General features: G+C 33.3%; 1 long non-coding RNA gene across 1 annotated transcript; it reads left to right on the forward strand.

The window, feature by feature from the left end:
• The first annotated feature begins 629 nt into the window (after positions 1–629).
• On the forward strand, positions 630–10,284 carry LOC106476515. Its single transcript, XR_002609196.1, has 3 exons — positions 630–661; positions 2,161–2,378; positions 2,699–10,284. It is a non-coding gene; the product is annotated as an uncharacterized LOC106476515 (long non-coding RNA).
• The last annotated feature ends 4,246 nt before the right edge of the window (positions 10,285–14,530 follow it).

The following is a 14,530-nucleotide window of genomic DNA, read 5'->3' on the forward strand; positions in this document are numbered from 1 at the left end:
GGTAGAATACTGTAGCTTTAACAGATAAAGTTGATAGTATCACTGAGTAGTTCAAGTACGTTATCAAGTAGAATACTGTAGTTTTAACAGATAAAGTTGATAGTATCACTGAGTAGTTCAACTGCATTATCTGATAGAATACTGTAGCTTTAACAGGTAAAATTGATAGTATCACTGAGTAGTTCAAGTACATTATCTGGTAGAATACTGTAGCTTTAACAGGTAAAGTTGATAGTATCACTGAGTAGTTCAAGTACATTATCTGGTAGAATACTGTAGCTTTAACAGATAAAGTTGATAGTATCACAAGGTAGTTCAACTACATTATCTGGTAGAATACTGTAGCTTTAACAGATAAAGTTGATAGTATCACTGAGTAGTTCAAGTACATTATCTGGTAGAATACTGTAGCTTTAACAGATAAAGTTGATAGTATCACTGAGTAGTTCAAGTACATTATCAAGTAGAATACTGTAGCTTTAACAGATAAAGTTGATAGTATCACTGAGTAGTTCAAGTACGTTATCAAGTAGAATACTGTAGCTTTAACAGATAAAGTTGATAGTATCACTGAGTAGTTCATTTACATTATCTGGTAGAATACTGTGGCTTTAACTGGTAAAATTGATAGTATCACTGAGTAGTTCAAGTACATTATCAGGTAGATAACTGTGGCTTTAACAGATAAAGTTGATAGTATCACTGAGTAGTTCACCTACAGTACCTGGTAGAACACTGTAAACTTTATATGTAAAAGTTTTTAGGAGTTTTTCTATTATGTCTGTGAGGGGATGAAAGTTAATTGAATTTTGTTTTCTTTTGAATCAGTTGTAACAGATATTATTTTTAACTTCACTAGTCATGGTATATGTTGTTGAGAAACCGAAGTATGATATAAGAAAAACAAACACTTTTATTTATAAAGACACTACAGAAGTTGTAGAGTACAAGCTTGTCAAGTCAAAAACTACCAGAAAGTTCCAAATTCCAGGGCCTCCCGGCCCTTGGTCATATGATCTCAATATACAGATTCTATTCTTAGAACTCCAGTGTGAATTTGGACTTGTGTATAAGAAATTAAGTGATAGCCATATAATTCAATTATCAGGAAAATAGCCGAGTTGAATTCTCCGGCACTTGGCGTAACCAACTCTGGTGCAGCATGTCCATGATTGTCGTGTCTATGTGAATAATGGTCAGTTCTAAACATGGTCTTTTAATCTTCGAAATGTCCGAGTTAAACATGAAGCATATAAGTTAATAATCTGATTACCCTGCATCATTATATCAGATATGCTTAGAGTATATGTATGAAATGTTTTTGTGGCAAAGTTTTGTAGCCGTTGATTTGCTATACTGTAAAATACACTAACTGTTATATTTCCCTACAAAGACACTTACAGTTTATAGGGTTTTAGAGTTCTGAATGACCAGGGGAAGCTGTGAAACTAGCTATACAGATTTTCACTGTTGTATGTTGGAGGGAAACTTAATAGATTTCTTAGAATCAATTTTAGCTTTAAATACATAAAGCTTGTCTATGAATATGACCCATCACTTTTCTGATATAGAACATTATGGGCTCAGGAGTGGAAAAAAAGTGGTTAATGTGTTGGGCTGTGGATAGGAAGTTCCGAGGTGTGAATATGCTGTTGAACATGTTCAACACTTTCAGGGCATTATTACTGTGTCAGTCAATCTTAGTGTTCACTTAAAAGCAGTTGTATAGGCAGCAGGTGTTGTCGATTGGTTGTTCAACCTCTGGTCAGCAATTCTAAATTAGGAATAGCTAAGGGTCTCTGACCAGAATATTTAGCCCATGTGTCACATCAGGTGCCATTCAGCTAGAAATATAACAATCCTAATGTTATAGGTGAAGTTGAAGAATGAGTTTTTTTTTTAAGAACAGTAAATAAATTACCAATGAGTTGAACATTACGAGATGATTGTATTAGTCCAGTGTTGTTTATTGACTAATTGCAAATTAAGTTTGAAAAACACAGAAATTGAATATGGTGGGAGATTTCGTATGAATAAGCTTATCACTTTAGGAACTAAATTAGGTATTTTTAATGTTTGTCGTGAGTTTATTCCTACAGTAGGAGATAAAACATTTTTTGTGTCCCTTCAGTGATAGGGTATTTTTTTTTTGCTCTTCAGCAGACACTGACATAATGGGAACGTCATCAGGTGTTGAACATGAAGCAAAAGAGTGTACTGAAGTTTTGAAAGACTTGGAGAAACTTTCTACCCTGTTGCAAAGCCACAGAATTACAGAAAGTGTGTCATCAAAAATCGTGGAGGAAGTTAAAGTCATGCTTTCTTCCTATTGGAGGCGACTCGTTGAGTCTGTCAGTCAGTGCAAGGCTCTGCAGAAGGTATGGCTAATCCAAACTAGAGATCCAGTGCTAATCAACAGTTGGTTTCTGATGTAGTTATTGGAAAAAGTTTAATGACAACAATTACTGAGTGCTATGTGTTGTTGTATGCAAAATTTGGTAGTGTGACACATAAGCAGTGTGATTGTAAAGGACTTTTTGTTAAAAAAAAAGCAATTTCTCCATGTACAGCAATCTAGAAGAGAAATTTTGAATAATTGCATGGAAAGTAATTTAAAAGCTGATAGATAATTTTTAATTTGCTAAATTACAGTTTATGGTAAACAGGGATTTCATTTGTGAATTGTTTAATTTTACAGGAACTAGAGCATACACTCACCAACAAGCGGCAGAAACTATGCCAGGTTTATAATGCCAAGAAAGCCCTTGAAAGGGAGCTAAAAGAGTTGAAACTTCATCAAAATGGATGTAAGGTGTCAACTTCTGAAGTGACTAAAAATAAGGATGGAGCTTACTTAGCACTTCTCACTGAAAATAGAGCTTTACAGCAGCAAATTTATTTGTTGCAAGAGGAAATCACACAATTAAAAGACAGTTCTGTGCCAAAGCAGCCCTTCATTTTGAAGAAAACAGCAGAGAAAGATTTGACATCTTTGAAATTTGATTTCCCGTCTGAGAATACAGTTAAAAGTTCAGCAGGGAAAGAACAGAAGAACACCAATTATGGAAAATAAGAAAGTGCAATTGGTTGGAATTTCAAAATTCTTCCCCCTTTTTTTTTTTGAGCCCCGATTGGGCTTCAGCGAACAGGTGCACATGCCTTGTTGCAGTTCTTGGTTTAAATTCTTGTAGTGAAGTTTTCATTGAAGTAAAATTTAGCAAGATTTGGAAAAGCTAGTTGAACAGTTAGAAGATGTTTGTACAGGGTAAAATGTGTGAAGCGGGTTTATTCCTGCCTCACAGTGAGTGGTCCTAAGTTCAAATTTTTATTAACTTTATTCAATCTGTTATATAATAACATTTTTCATAACTATTATCTAAACATATTTTGTATAATATAATAATAGTTTGATGAGGGTTTTTGTAAAAAATTAAAAGTTTTTGTTGGCAGCTGAAGTTATATTAGACAGGATGGTGTAAAAAGCTTAAGATAGTAAAACTTAAAAGTTTTCAAGGTTAAAGGGTATGTGATGAAAACATCACACTGTGTGCTTGATGTTTTTAAGCACTTTATTCTTCAGAGGCCTGTTATGGGTAACTACAAAATTGTACAATTATTGTTACTAGATCTTTTGTCTACTGCAAAACATTGCTGACAAGGCCTATATTGGACCTGTTATTAGTTGTTCTGAAAAACATGAGCAAGCTGTGAAACGTTTCTTCACGCTGTATTAGGTATATTTGTTTTGTATGATAGCAAACTTTTTCTTATAACCTTGTTCACGATGTATATCATTTAATTCATTTGTATAAGCCACCAGGTTTTCATACTTTTGTTCTTTGATTCATGGAGCTTGTGATGCGAATGACTCATTGTGGCTTTTAAAATGTCTATGTTAGGGTCAGAAACAGACGTTATTAGCACATATGGTTTTCAAATTTTATTTTATAATGTTTTATTTATTAGCGAGTAATCAGTTTTAATATTTGTGAATTAATTGTTCACAGAATTAATTGTAATAGTTGTGTACATACAGAAGGATTCTAGAAAAAAACTTAAGTTAAACACTCTTCTCTCACTTACTTAAAATAAGCTTTAGAAGAAGCTGTCACTCATTTTCTATCTGTGTTTATTAAGACAGGTCTTAAAAGAAACTATGTTAACCACTAACACTTGATTATAGCGGATTAGTTTTTATAGTTATTCATTTATCATCCATTACAAAGATAATCGTACTTGAACTTTTTTTTTCTTGTCTTTGTATTTGTTAATACAGTATATAGAAGTGAGGCTTTACTCAGACTGCCATTTCTTTATGAATGTTAATAGTATGTATAGGAGAGAAACTTCAGTTGGACTGCCATTTCTTTGTACTCATTAGAGAAACAATTGGAAGTGAAACTTTTTCTTGGATTAATATTTCTTTTTATTAAAACTTCAAAGAATGTGTTTAAGTAAGCCTTTTTTTTTTCCTAGTTACATGTGTTTATTTTTTTCAACCCTTTTTTTTTTGTGTGAGCTTGTGGTTTATGTATTTAATTTCTTTGTTTTATATAGTTTTGAGTTTGGAATGATTTTTCAAAGTACACAGTCCAAGTTATTTTATAAGATAGTATTATTAATTAAGGGTAAAATCTGATTGGCTAAAATCTACAAATAAGCACCAATATATCTTTTGGTGCTGTGAAAGTTATGCTATTATAGTAATAGTGCAATTTTATTTTCTCTGCAAATGGTTGGTTATGTTATGTATTAATGCAAATGCATTATAGTGTATGAAAGTTTAGAGCAAATTGTAAATTTTGCTTATTTCTAAATATTTATTGGTGAAACATGGAGTTTAATTCATCTCAGGTTAAATTTCATCTAATCCAAGGTTAATACTTAAGTTAGTTCTGCTATCTGTCATGTTTTCAATGTACAAAATGTGATCCGAATTAAAGGAATAAACGCACAGACATAATATTAAAGCATAGTAATAGATTTTTGTTTAAGTAGGATTATTATGATATTTTTAAAAATATATTTTTGTCTCTGGTTTTCTCAGAGCATCAGGTACTTTATTAGCTAGTGCCACATACATATATATATATATTGGCTTGTACTGTTATATTAATTTTAAAATGTAAGGTATTTTGTTGGAGAAGTTATGTTTGATTTTGACAAATGAAGTAATAATGATGTTGCCTGAAGGACTTTATATAAATGCTATTTATGTTTGATGGTTTTAATTCTTACCCAGAAATAGGAAGCTTGAAATTAGTTTGAAGTGATTGTTATTTTTCTAATCTGAAGGTAGCCAGTGCTAATGTAACTGCTACACAGTTGCAGGATATTCTGGTTTAAATAGAATTTTTACTAGCACTTTCACAGTTGCAGGTCAGGTGGTTTGATAATCTCTGCATGCTACTGAGGGAAATGCTTTACTTGTAATAGATTATAACAAAAACAACAAAATACTAGTTGAAATACTATTACAGCATGTTTTTGTTGGTTGCACTAGATTAGGATGAGTCAAAATTTTTGTCAGTTGTACAATGCTGTTTTATCATTACAGTCTTTAGTTTGAAATCCAATAACTTACTGATTACTTCACCCACTTTACAACTGCTTGTCTATTTGAAATCTATAACTATAAAATTTGTTAAACTGATGCTTCATACATTGCTCTTCCATTGTTTAATGATGGTTAAAATGTTTACTTGATAAGATAGCACCGTATCTAAAAATATTTGAAACAAAAATAAACTAGTGATCATCAGGGTTGAATGCATATCTAAATGACAAAACAAGAGTGTTTTTTTTTTCTGTAGTGACAGAAACTGCTCAAAATTAAACATTTTATGTAAACACTTACAGCTCCATGTTAGGTTAGTTCCAAACCATTTTAGCACATGATTTCAAACGCTTAAAACCTAAACCCAAGAAAAGTTGGGGGTTAAGAATTGGAGGAATAAAGTACACATGTATTTCTATATACAGTCTGCTTCCTATCTAGTGTGTTCCCCGGTGGGTCAGCATTATGTTTATGGACCCACAACCCTATAAAAGCTGGGGTTCAATTCCACACAGCAGACAGTATGCAGATAGACTAATGTGTGGCTTTTCTATAAAATAAAGAAACTATCTGTTTACTGCTGATTTTATTTATATTTAGCTATCTGTTTGGTACTGTGAATGCTCTGAGTGTTATTAAGTAACATTATGGTGTTTCTACTATATTGTAATATTCAAAATAAGTTAACAGTTGCTCAAGATATTTTTTCGAATATTCAAATTGATACACACATTTATTGTATGTACATTCCACTAATTTCTACTGTATGTATGCAGATATTGTAGATTGTGTTTGTAAATTTACACAGTCAGTGTGAATAAATTATATTTCAATTGAACATTTATAACTTAAACCAAGTTTACTCTTAAAATAGATAAAACTTTTTGCTTCTTGGGTAATTTTGAAGTTTAGCTTCAATGTTTAACACTTTAGTTAGTTTGTTATTTACAGTACCTAATATGTGAACTGAAGGCATCAAGTGCGAATTGAGAATTTTTCTTTTTATTGTGTTGCATTACCCCATGTAACTAAAATAAGTATATCAGTTTAAGTATTGTTTATTAGCTGCATATAAACAAGAATGGTGGTGACACAATTTTATAGTTGGTTACTGCATGTAAGACATAAAAGCCCGACTTTTCTCTGTTTAGGCATCGAAGAAACGTACCTTTACATAAATAGATCACAGTGGCTATATTGCCGTTTGTTACTTTTAAATGGAAGTTGTACTAAGATTTGGATTCCAATTTAATCAAAGATTTTTAAGTTCAATAATCCTTTAAATATATTAAAATATGGCATTACCATAATAATTATAATTATAATAATTACCATTTATAATTGCCTTTATTAGGAAACTACATGTTGAATGATTACCACATTCATGTAATTCTACGTTACCATAATCAAATTCAAATAAAAAAAAGTGACTCTTCAACTAGTTAATACACAATAAATTGGTAAACTCCACATGTTGTATGTAATTTTTTTACCACTTTGCTATAGCCATCGTCAGGTCAAAGTGACTGCCAGCATTAATTGTGTGTCCTGTTAAAACTGTGAAAGTTCTTCATAGTTATGAGTGGACATGTAACAATGAAAATATACAACTGCCCCAAATGAATCAATCGTAAATCTTTGTATACATCTATTTATTTATACATTAAAACATAAAAAATTAACATATGTATAATCTCTGTGGGTTAAACTGTTGAGAATGCAAGTTTACAGTAAACAACATGTGGTGTCAACCTTGCTAGACTCGTGTCCCCAATCCCTACTAATCACTAGACTCATGTCCTCAATCCCTACTAATCACTAGACTCATGTCCCCAATCCCTACTAATCACTAGACTCGTGTCCCCAGTTCCTACTAATCACTAGACTTGTGTCCCCAATCCCCATTAATCACTAGACTCGTGTCCCCAGTTCCTACTAATCACTAGACTCGTGTCCCCAGTTCCTACTAATCACTAGACTCATGTCCCCAATCCCCATTAATCACTAGACTTGTGTCCCCAATCCCCATTAATCACTAGACTTGTGTCCCCAATCCCCGTTAATCACTAGACTCGTGTCCCCAATCCCCATTAATCACTAGACTTGTGTCCCCAGTCCCTACTAATCACTAGACGTATGTCCCCAATCCCTACTAATCACTAGACTGATGTCCCCAATCCCTGTCAATACCCAGTCCACTTCCATTTTCAAATTATCTGTGCATCTTTATATTGTATTTAAGAATAATTGTTTACCTATTTATTGTGTATTTATGACTTTCTTCACTGTCATTTCAAAGTTCACCTAAGTGTTTGCATATGTTTTACATTTTAAGAATATGTGGTAAAGTATAGTATCTATTGTGTGTTTTTCTCTTGGTAGGGTACTGCTTTTGTTTTCAAATAGCTCTCATACTACAATTGCAAAAGAAATGCATCAATCAAGTTAAAGAATGAAGAAAAACTGCCATTTTTATACTAACAAACAAAGAGATTTGTATCTTAATTGCAAACCTTATCTCTAAGAAACGATAATGACCATGATATATTACTATTCAGGTTCAGGTTCCATATTTCTTGTTACAATCAGCATTACTTTAGGGTATTTGTTATCTACATTAGAGGGGGCCCTCATGAAAACTTTTTCTATTACAGTTGACTTGTGCTAGAGAAAAAAAAAATAACTCAGTAAATATATATTTTGTCACACACTATACATGAGTTGTTAGGAATGGCAAGTCTAGGTAAGAAATAGCTCTTACTAAAAAATATTTTATATAACTGGATCTTTAAGAATATTGATACAAATAGTTCTCATTTTTTGTTTTTAAGTAGTATTATATATATATATATGATCAAACATATTTTTTCTTCTCTTTCCCCAAATGTTCAATCTGATTACAAAGGAGGATTTTTTTGGGGGGAGGGGGGGTCTTACCTTTTTTTTTCTATAGAATTTGATCATTTTTGCTACTTAAAAAGTTTTGAATACTTTAGTTTTCTGTTTTTTTTACCTGGTTTGATATTAGTTCACTGCCATTTTTACTTGATAACATGTGTGAGAAAATCGAAACTCATCTTCTAGCGTTAGGAACTGTTTCTTTCACTGGATTGTGTGTTCAGGCCTAATCTTCTAGCGTTAGGAACTGTTTCTTTCACTGGATTGTGTGTTCAGGCCTAATCTTCTAGCGTTAGGAACTGTTTCTTTCACTGGATTGTGTGTTCAGGCCTAATCTTCTAGCATTAGGAACTGTTTCTTTCACAGGATTGTGTGTTTAGGCTTAAGTATTATCAGCTGCCATTGATCTAAATACTGTTTTAGGTAGATGCAAACTCAGATTATCGGTGAGTTGTAGTCATTGCATTGTATTGAAGTCTCGAACTGCGGAATGGCAAAGTCACTTGTAAACATTAATATTATGTTGTCCGACTGTAAATAGCTGCTTTTGTTGTAGAAATACAGAAAGTAGTGATTGTTATGTCTTGAAATCTGTGTGAATTTATATATTGTTAGATTTGTTCTTTTGCCTTGCCCCATTTGACTTCATGATCTTCTCTATGGTAAAACTAGAAAAGTTACTCTTTTTTTTTTGCAACAAAATACTGTCTTGAACTTTTGGTTGAAGTTGACCCTGAAAGCTGGATCACTGTATGTGTGATGGGCTATTTTACATACAAACCGGTGACCTTTGAAAGAAGGATTGTATATATTTTGAGCTTTAGCTCTTGTGTTCTTCTATGGTTAAATGGCGTCTTTGTATTCCACTGTGGAATTTTCGGGGCCATCTTCTTTTCAGCATATGCCAGAGACTGGTGCTGATATTGCCTTAACACTGTGTAAAATAATTTATTGCTTGTTTGTGAGAGACCTTTTTTTTCATGAAAATTAGAATTTCTGTTCAGTTAAGCAACTTTAATCTTATGAAAACTTTAAATTCAAGTTAAAAGTGTTGTCTTATTTTAATATTGTAAAACCTCTGTAGTTTGAATAACTTAGAATTTAAAACTGAAGTACCATCCACTTTTAATTTACAATATTTTAATATTGTAAAACCTCTGTAGTTTGAATAACTTAGAATTTAAAACTGAAGTACCATCCACTTTTAATTTACAATATCTCAGTTTAATATTTTATCGTTTATCTTACGTGTTTTGAAAATACCGATTTTGAGCTTTATGATTGTATATTGAAATATTGTTTGGAGCAGTTTTAATAATGATAAAGAAGTTGAATGGAGCAGTTATGTGTAAGTTCTTAATGAAAAGATATAAGTATATCCACTTGAAGGAGTGAAAAAAAAAGTGGAAAAGGTTTCCATTTCACCCACCACGATGTAGTTTTTAGACAGTAATTATGCTATCCCACCTTGGCCAGCTTCTGGTAAAGAAGTTTGTTGACCCTTACATTGTTGAACTACCAGTTCAGATAACAACGTTTTTCAATCTCAATTACAAGTGTCAGTGTAGTTTCATATGTATATAAGCCAAGTAAAGCTGATGATATATCTATAAGTATTACATATTTGTACAGCTGCAATTGCCCTCATTTAGACAAAAATTATTTTGTAAAAGTTCTTAATGACCAACCTCGGCTCAGTTCAGAAAGTGGTAAGCTCATTTTGATGTAGACTTGTTTGTTTTTCTGATCTGTTATAACATCATCACAACCTATTAATGTAATAAATGTTTCGCTATCTAAAGTACAAATAAAAACCCTTTTTAGCTTCAGTGTTTCATGGGTTTTTATCAACTGGTTAAAGTTCATTTTAACAAAAATGACCTAGAATACAACAAGTTAGTTCACCCGAAGATATCCACAAATGTGCGTTACCTGTTCTGAATATGCAGAAATAAGTAAATATTGTTACGCCTCCAGTCGTTAGTTAATTTTCCGTAAATTCGTTCCGACGAAACTTTAGCGACACAAGTCCTTTCTTAAATAAAACTGGTTTATTTCTTCCGAATACAACTTTACCGATACACTTAATTTCAACAATCGATCTATAACAAACGCTAGAACGTCTCACGTGCTCGACAATACTCAATTACACACTCTCTGACTGCAGTTCAATTACTCATTACCTACACATTGTTCTGTAACGTTGTGACCATCTTATATATACCAGACTACCCCAATCTAGTAATCTCCCGACAATTCACGAAGGTTCGAGAAGGAAGTGGCGTGATACTAGTCACGTGACCTCGCTGACGCAACAATATGAATCACATTTTGAAAAGGCCGAAGTTAATGATGGTGGGGTAACGAGATGTTTATTAAAACTCAAGGAAATTTCATCGGTAGTTACTATTAAATATTTTATGTTAAGTAAATTCATCTAGCAAAGAAGTTTTCAAAAAATAACATGGTACTAATTTAAATTTGATCAATTAAGCCATATTTTGTTCATAAACAGTGTCTATAATTTTGTTAAATGATATCTGACTCAAAGAAGATAGCAGATAATTTTCAATGACCCATACGAGAACAAACAAAGCCTTAAAAAACAAGGTGAAACTCATCTGCTGCCCTCTTCCGTAAAACAGTTAAAATTCAATTCTTGATGTATTTTCTGTGGTTTTTGATTGAGGCTGACATATACACTACCTAAAGATATATACAGAGGATATGAGTACGTTATATTAAAACGATTTTGAATGCGCAAGTCATGTGAAAATCACAGCCGATACATATATATATATGTATCACAACTACGTTTTGGCGTCGCGAAGGTAGTGTAGTGCCACCGAATACTGATCGCTGTTAGAAAGAGTATGTCACAGTCTTTTCCTACCATAAATATTCATACACTTGAATCATAAAGGTGTGGTCTGGCCGGGGATTTTCGATTTCCAAGACGAGGATATCGTTTGAACTAAATGACTTAAGGCACCATGACCATTGAGAAAAAGACTACAATAAGTCGTACCAAAACCGTGATAAGCAAAATGTAACAGGCGAGAATTCATGAATACAAAGATCAATGGCCTAAGGCAACAGTAATCAATATAATACAGAAAGATCTCCGTTTGGAAAGCAACACAAGTCTCATACACACACAAGTTACATCCTCGACATATCCGTTCAACCACATAATTTATCAAGGCCAGGTGGTTAGGACGCTCGACTCGCAATTTGAGGGTCGCGGGTTCGAATCCCTGTCACACCAAACATGCTCTCCCTTTCAGCCGTGACGGTCAATCCCACTATTCGTTGGTAAAAAAGTAGCCCAAGATTTGGCGGTAGGTGGTGATGACTAGCTGCCTTCCCTCTAGTCTTACAATGCTAAATTAGGGACGGCTAGCGCAGATAGCCCTATTGTAGCTTTGCGCGAAATTCAAAACAAATAAATCATTTTTCAAGCAATTGGAAAATGAAATGTGTGTTCATGCTCCTTCATACAAAGACATTCTGGTCAAGTCGCACGGACGCATCGCCTGTGGATTTCGTTTTCGTTCTTGGACGCTAGATAGTTTTTGGAAAAGCCCACTTTGGACATGGCAGCCTTATGACGGAACTTTTCGTAATCAGAACTATGATGCATAGCTATAGTCAGGAAGCACGGTTGTCAGATAGAGCGTGACCGGACGTAGTATGTAATGGTTTGGTGAACGAAAATCGTTGTAATATAATGTATCCAAACTGTACATTTCTTCAGTTTTTTTAAAAGCCAATTAGTTATTACAAATAATTCTTAGTAATTTAGGCGTCTAACAGATCAAAAATAAAAACGGAACACAACAGTAAATAAGTAGGTAACACTAATGTGAACATATAAGAATGTTAATACCTTGACATGTAAAAGTTGTAATAAATGTCGATTCCCATGACAACAAAGAAACAATTAACGACCCAATGCGGATTCTTGGAATGCTACTGAAAAAATCACAACTTTTTCCTGTATTGTCAGTAAACTATATTTACGTGTGCACAAAGAAGTCTAAGATAACTTAACTTTAGCTTATAATAAATACACATAAACATTAATACTAGAGAAGTACATCTCGTGCGGGCCCGGCATGACCAGGTGGTTACGGCACTCGACTCGCAATCTGAGGGTCGCGGGTTCGAATCCCCGTCCCACCAAACATGCTCGCCCTTTCAGCCGTGGGGGCGTTATAATGCGACGATCAATCCCACTATTCGTTGGTAAAAGAGTAGCCCAAGCGTTGGCGGTGGGTGGTGATGACTAGCTGCCTTCCCTCTAGTCTTACACTGCTAAATTAGGGTCGGCTAGCGCAGAGAGCCCTCGTGTAGCTTTGCGCGAAATTCAAAAACAAACAAACAAACCATCTCGCGCGAGAAAATTAGTGAGTGTTGTTAGGTTTGTGTGGTTAAATGAAAGCATGTTAGGGTTGAGTTAGGTATTTGGTTAATTTGTTGAAATTCTGAATTATATTGTTGTGTTATTTAATTATTTTTCGCTCCACTGATGGATTTTGAAAGGATTGGGTGTCCATTAATGAAAGTTAAGTGTTCACGTAGGATTTAGTCACCTAAAATGCTTATGTTAGGAAATAAAAGTTGTATTTATCTAAATTGGGTCCATGTTCCTTACGTGGAGATTCGGTGACGGGGAACCCACTTGGAGACTAATAATACTTGGAGCCGGCTTGAATCGGTAATAAAAAACAACAACATTAATATAAGTTTAACATGATAGCAAATATATACAACGTTTTGTCCAACTTTTTTTTTGTACGTCAACGTGTTGGACGTATGAAAATTTATATTTGTGCCAATTTACATCTTAATTGCTTTAAATATGATCGAACAGAAGCCCAAAATATACATTTTTGGATTGTTTGACCTTTGACCCCATAAAATCCTGGGCTTATTGGACCAAGGTATAACCCTACAAAGTTTCAAGCCAATCCGCCGAGAATTGAAGGAATGGCGGTCAATTGAAAAGTGTTTTGGAAGAAGAAAGAAAGAAGAAGAAGAAAAAACAATATAAAAATGACATGTTTCTGGTGAGACATAACTATAAAAGAAATATTCAACATCAAACAACTAGCTATTCCTTTATGATATAATAAAAATGATCAATAATACATCAGTGTTGCAAATACATTTAAAAACCATATTAATCTAGGTCTATTATGCTAATATATTACAAAAAATAAAAATTAGAATAAGATGCTTCGTAGCAGTAATAGCCAAATAGCTGCAGTTAAAAAAGTAATAAGCAGAAAACGGGTACTTATTAGTTGTGAATAGTCTTCGGATTTAAAATTTTTATTCTGTCGAATTTTTAATAATGATAGTGATATAAATAGAAAATTATAATAGTTTATTTGATATAATATTTCTTGAAATCTATAATTAGCAAAAACTACAGTCTTCAAAGCATAATTTTCAGTGAATTACTATTGTAGAAGTTGCAGAAAGTGCAGTTATAAGTTCCATCAAATACCTTTTGTTTTGTGCATGTTCCGTGTCAGGAACTTACTTTTTTATATTATATATATAGTAAGTTAAAATATACGTATTAGTGTGTTGGGCTAAGGATTCTTCTAAAGTAGGTATCTGTGACTTGTTGGCGATAAATCCAAAAATAAATGGACAACACACACTCCACTTGTTTTCAAATAATATATTCAAAACAAGTTAAACGTATGTAAAAAAATGCTTTACATTATGTATATCATAGTTGTATCTAAATGCTATAAAGTTTTCTTCTTCTTGTCAAAAGCCCACTTAGGCCAATTCAATTGCTTTAGAATTCAGTTGACAAGCCAGACTATTTTTTTCTGTTTTTATTCTAAACTCTATCAGTTTATAATTCACTTATTCCTTTTTCTTTTATCTTTTTGGCCAGGTGGTTAGGGCGCTCGACTCGTAATCTGCGAGTTGCGGGTTCGAATCTCCGTCCCACCAAACATGCTCGCCCTTTCAGCCGTGAGGGCGTTATAATATGACGGTCAATCCCACTATTCGTTGATAAAAAGGTAGCTCAAGAGTTGGCGGTGGGTG

The sequence above is a fragment of the Limulus polyphemus genome, unplaced genomic scaffold (assembly GCF_000517525.1).
Source record: "Limulus polyphemus unplaced genomic scaffold, Limulus_polyphemus-2.1.2 Scaffold10768, whole genome shotgun sequence".
NCBI classification, from domain to species: Eukaryota; Metazoa; Arthropoda; class Merostomata; order Xiphosura; family Limulidae; genus Limulus; species Limulus polyphemus.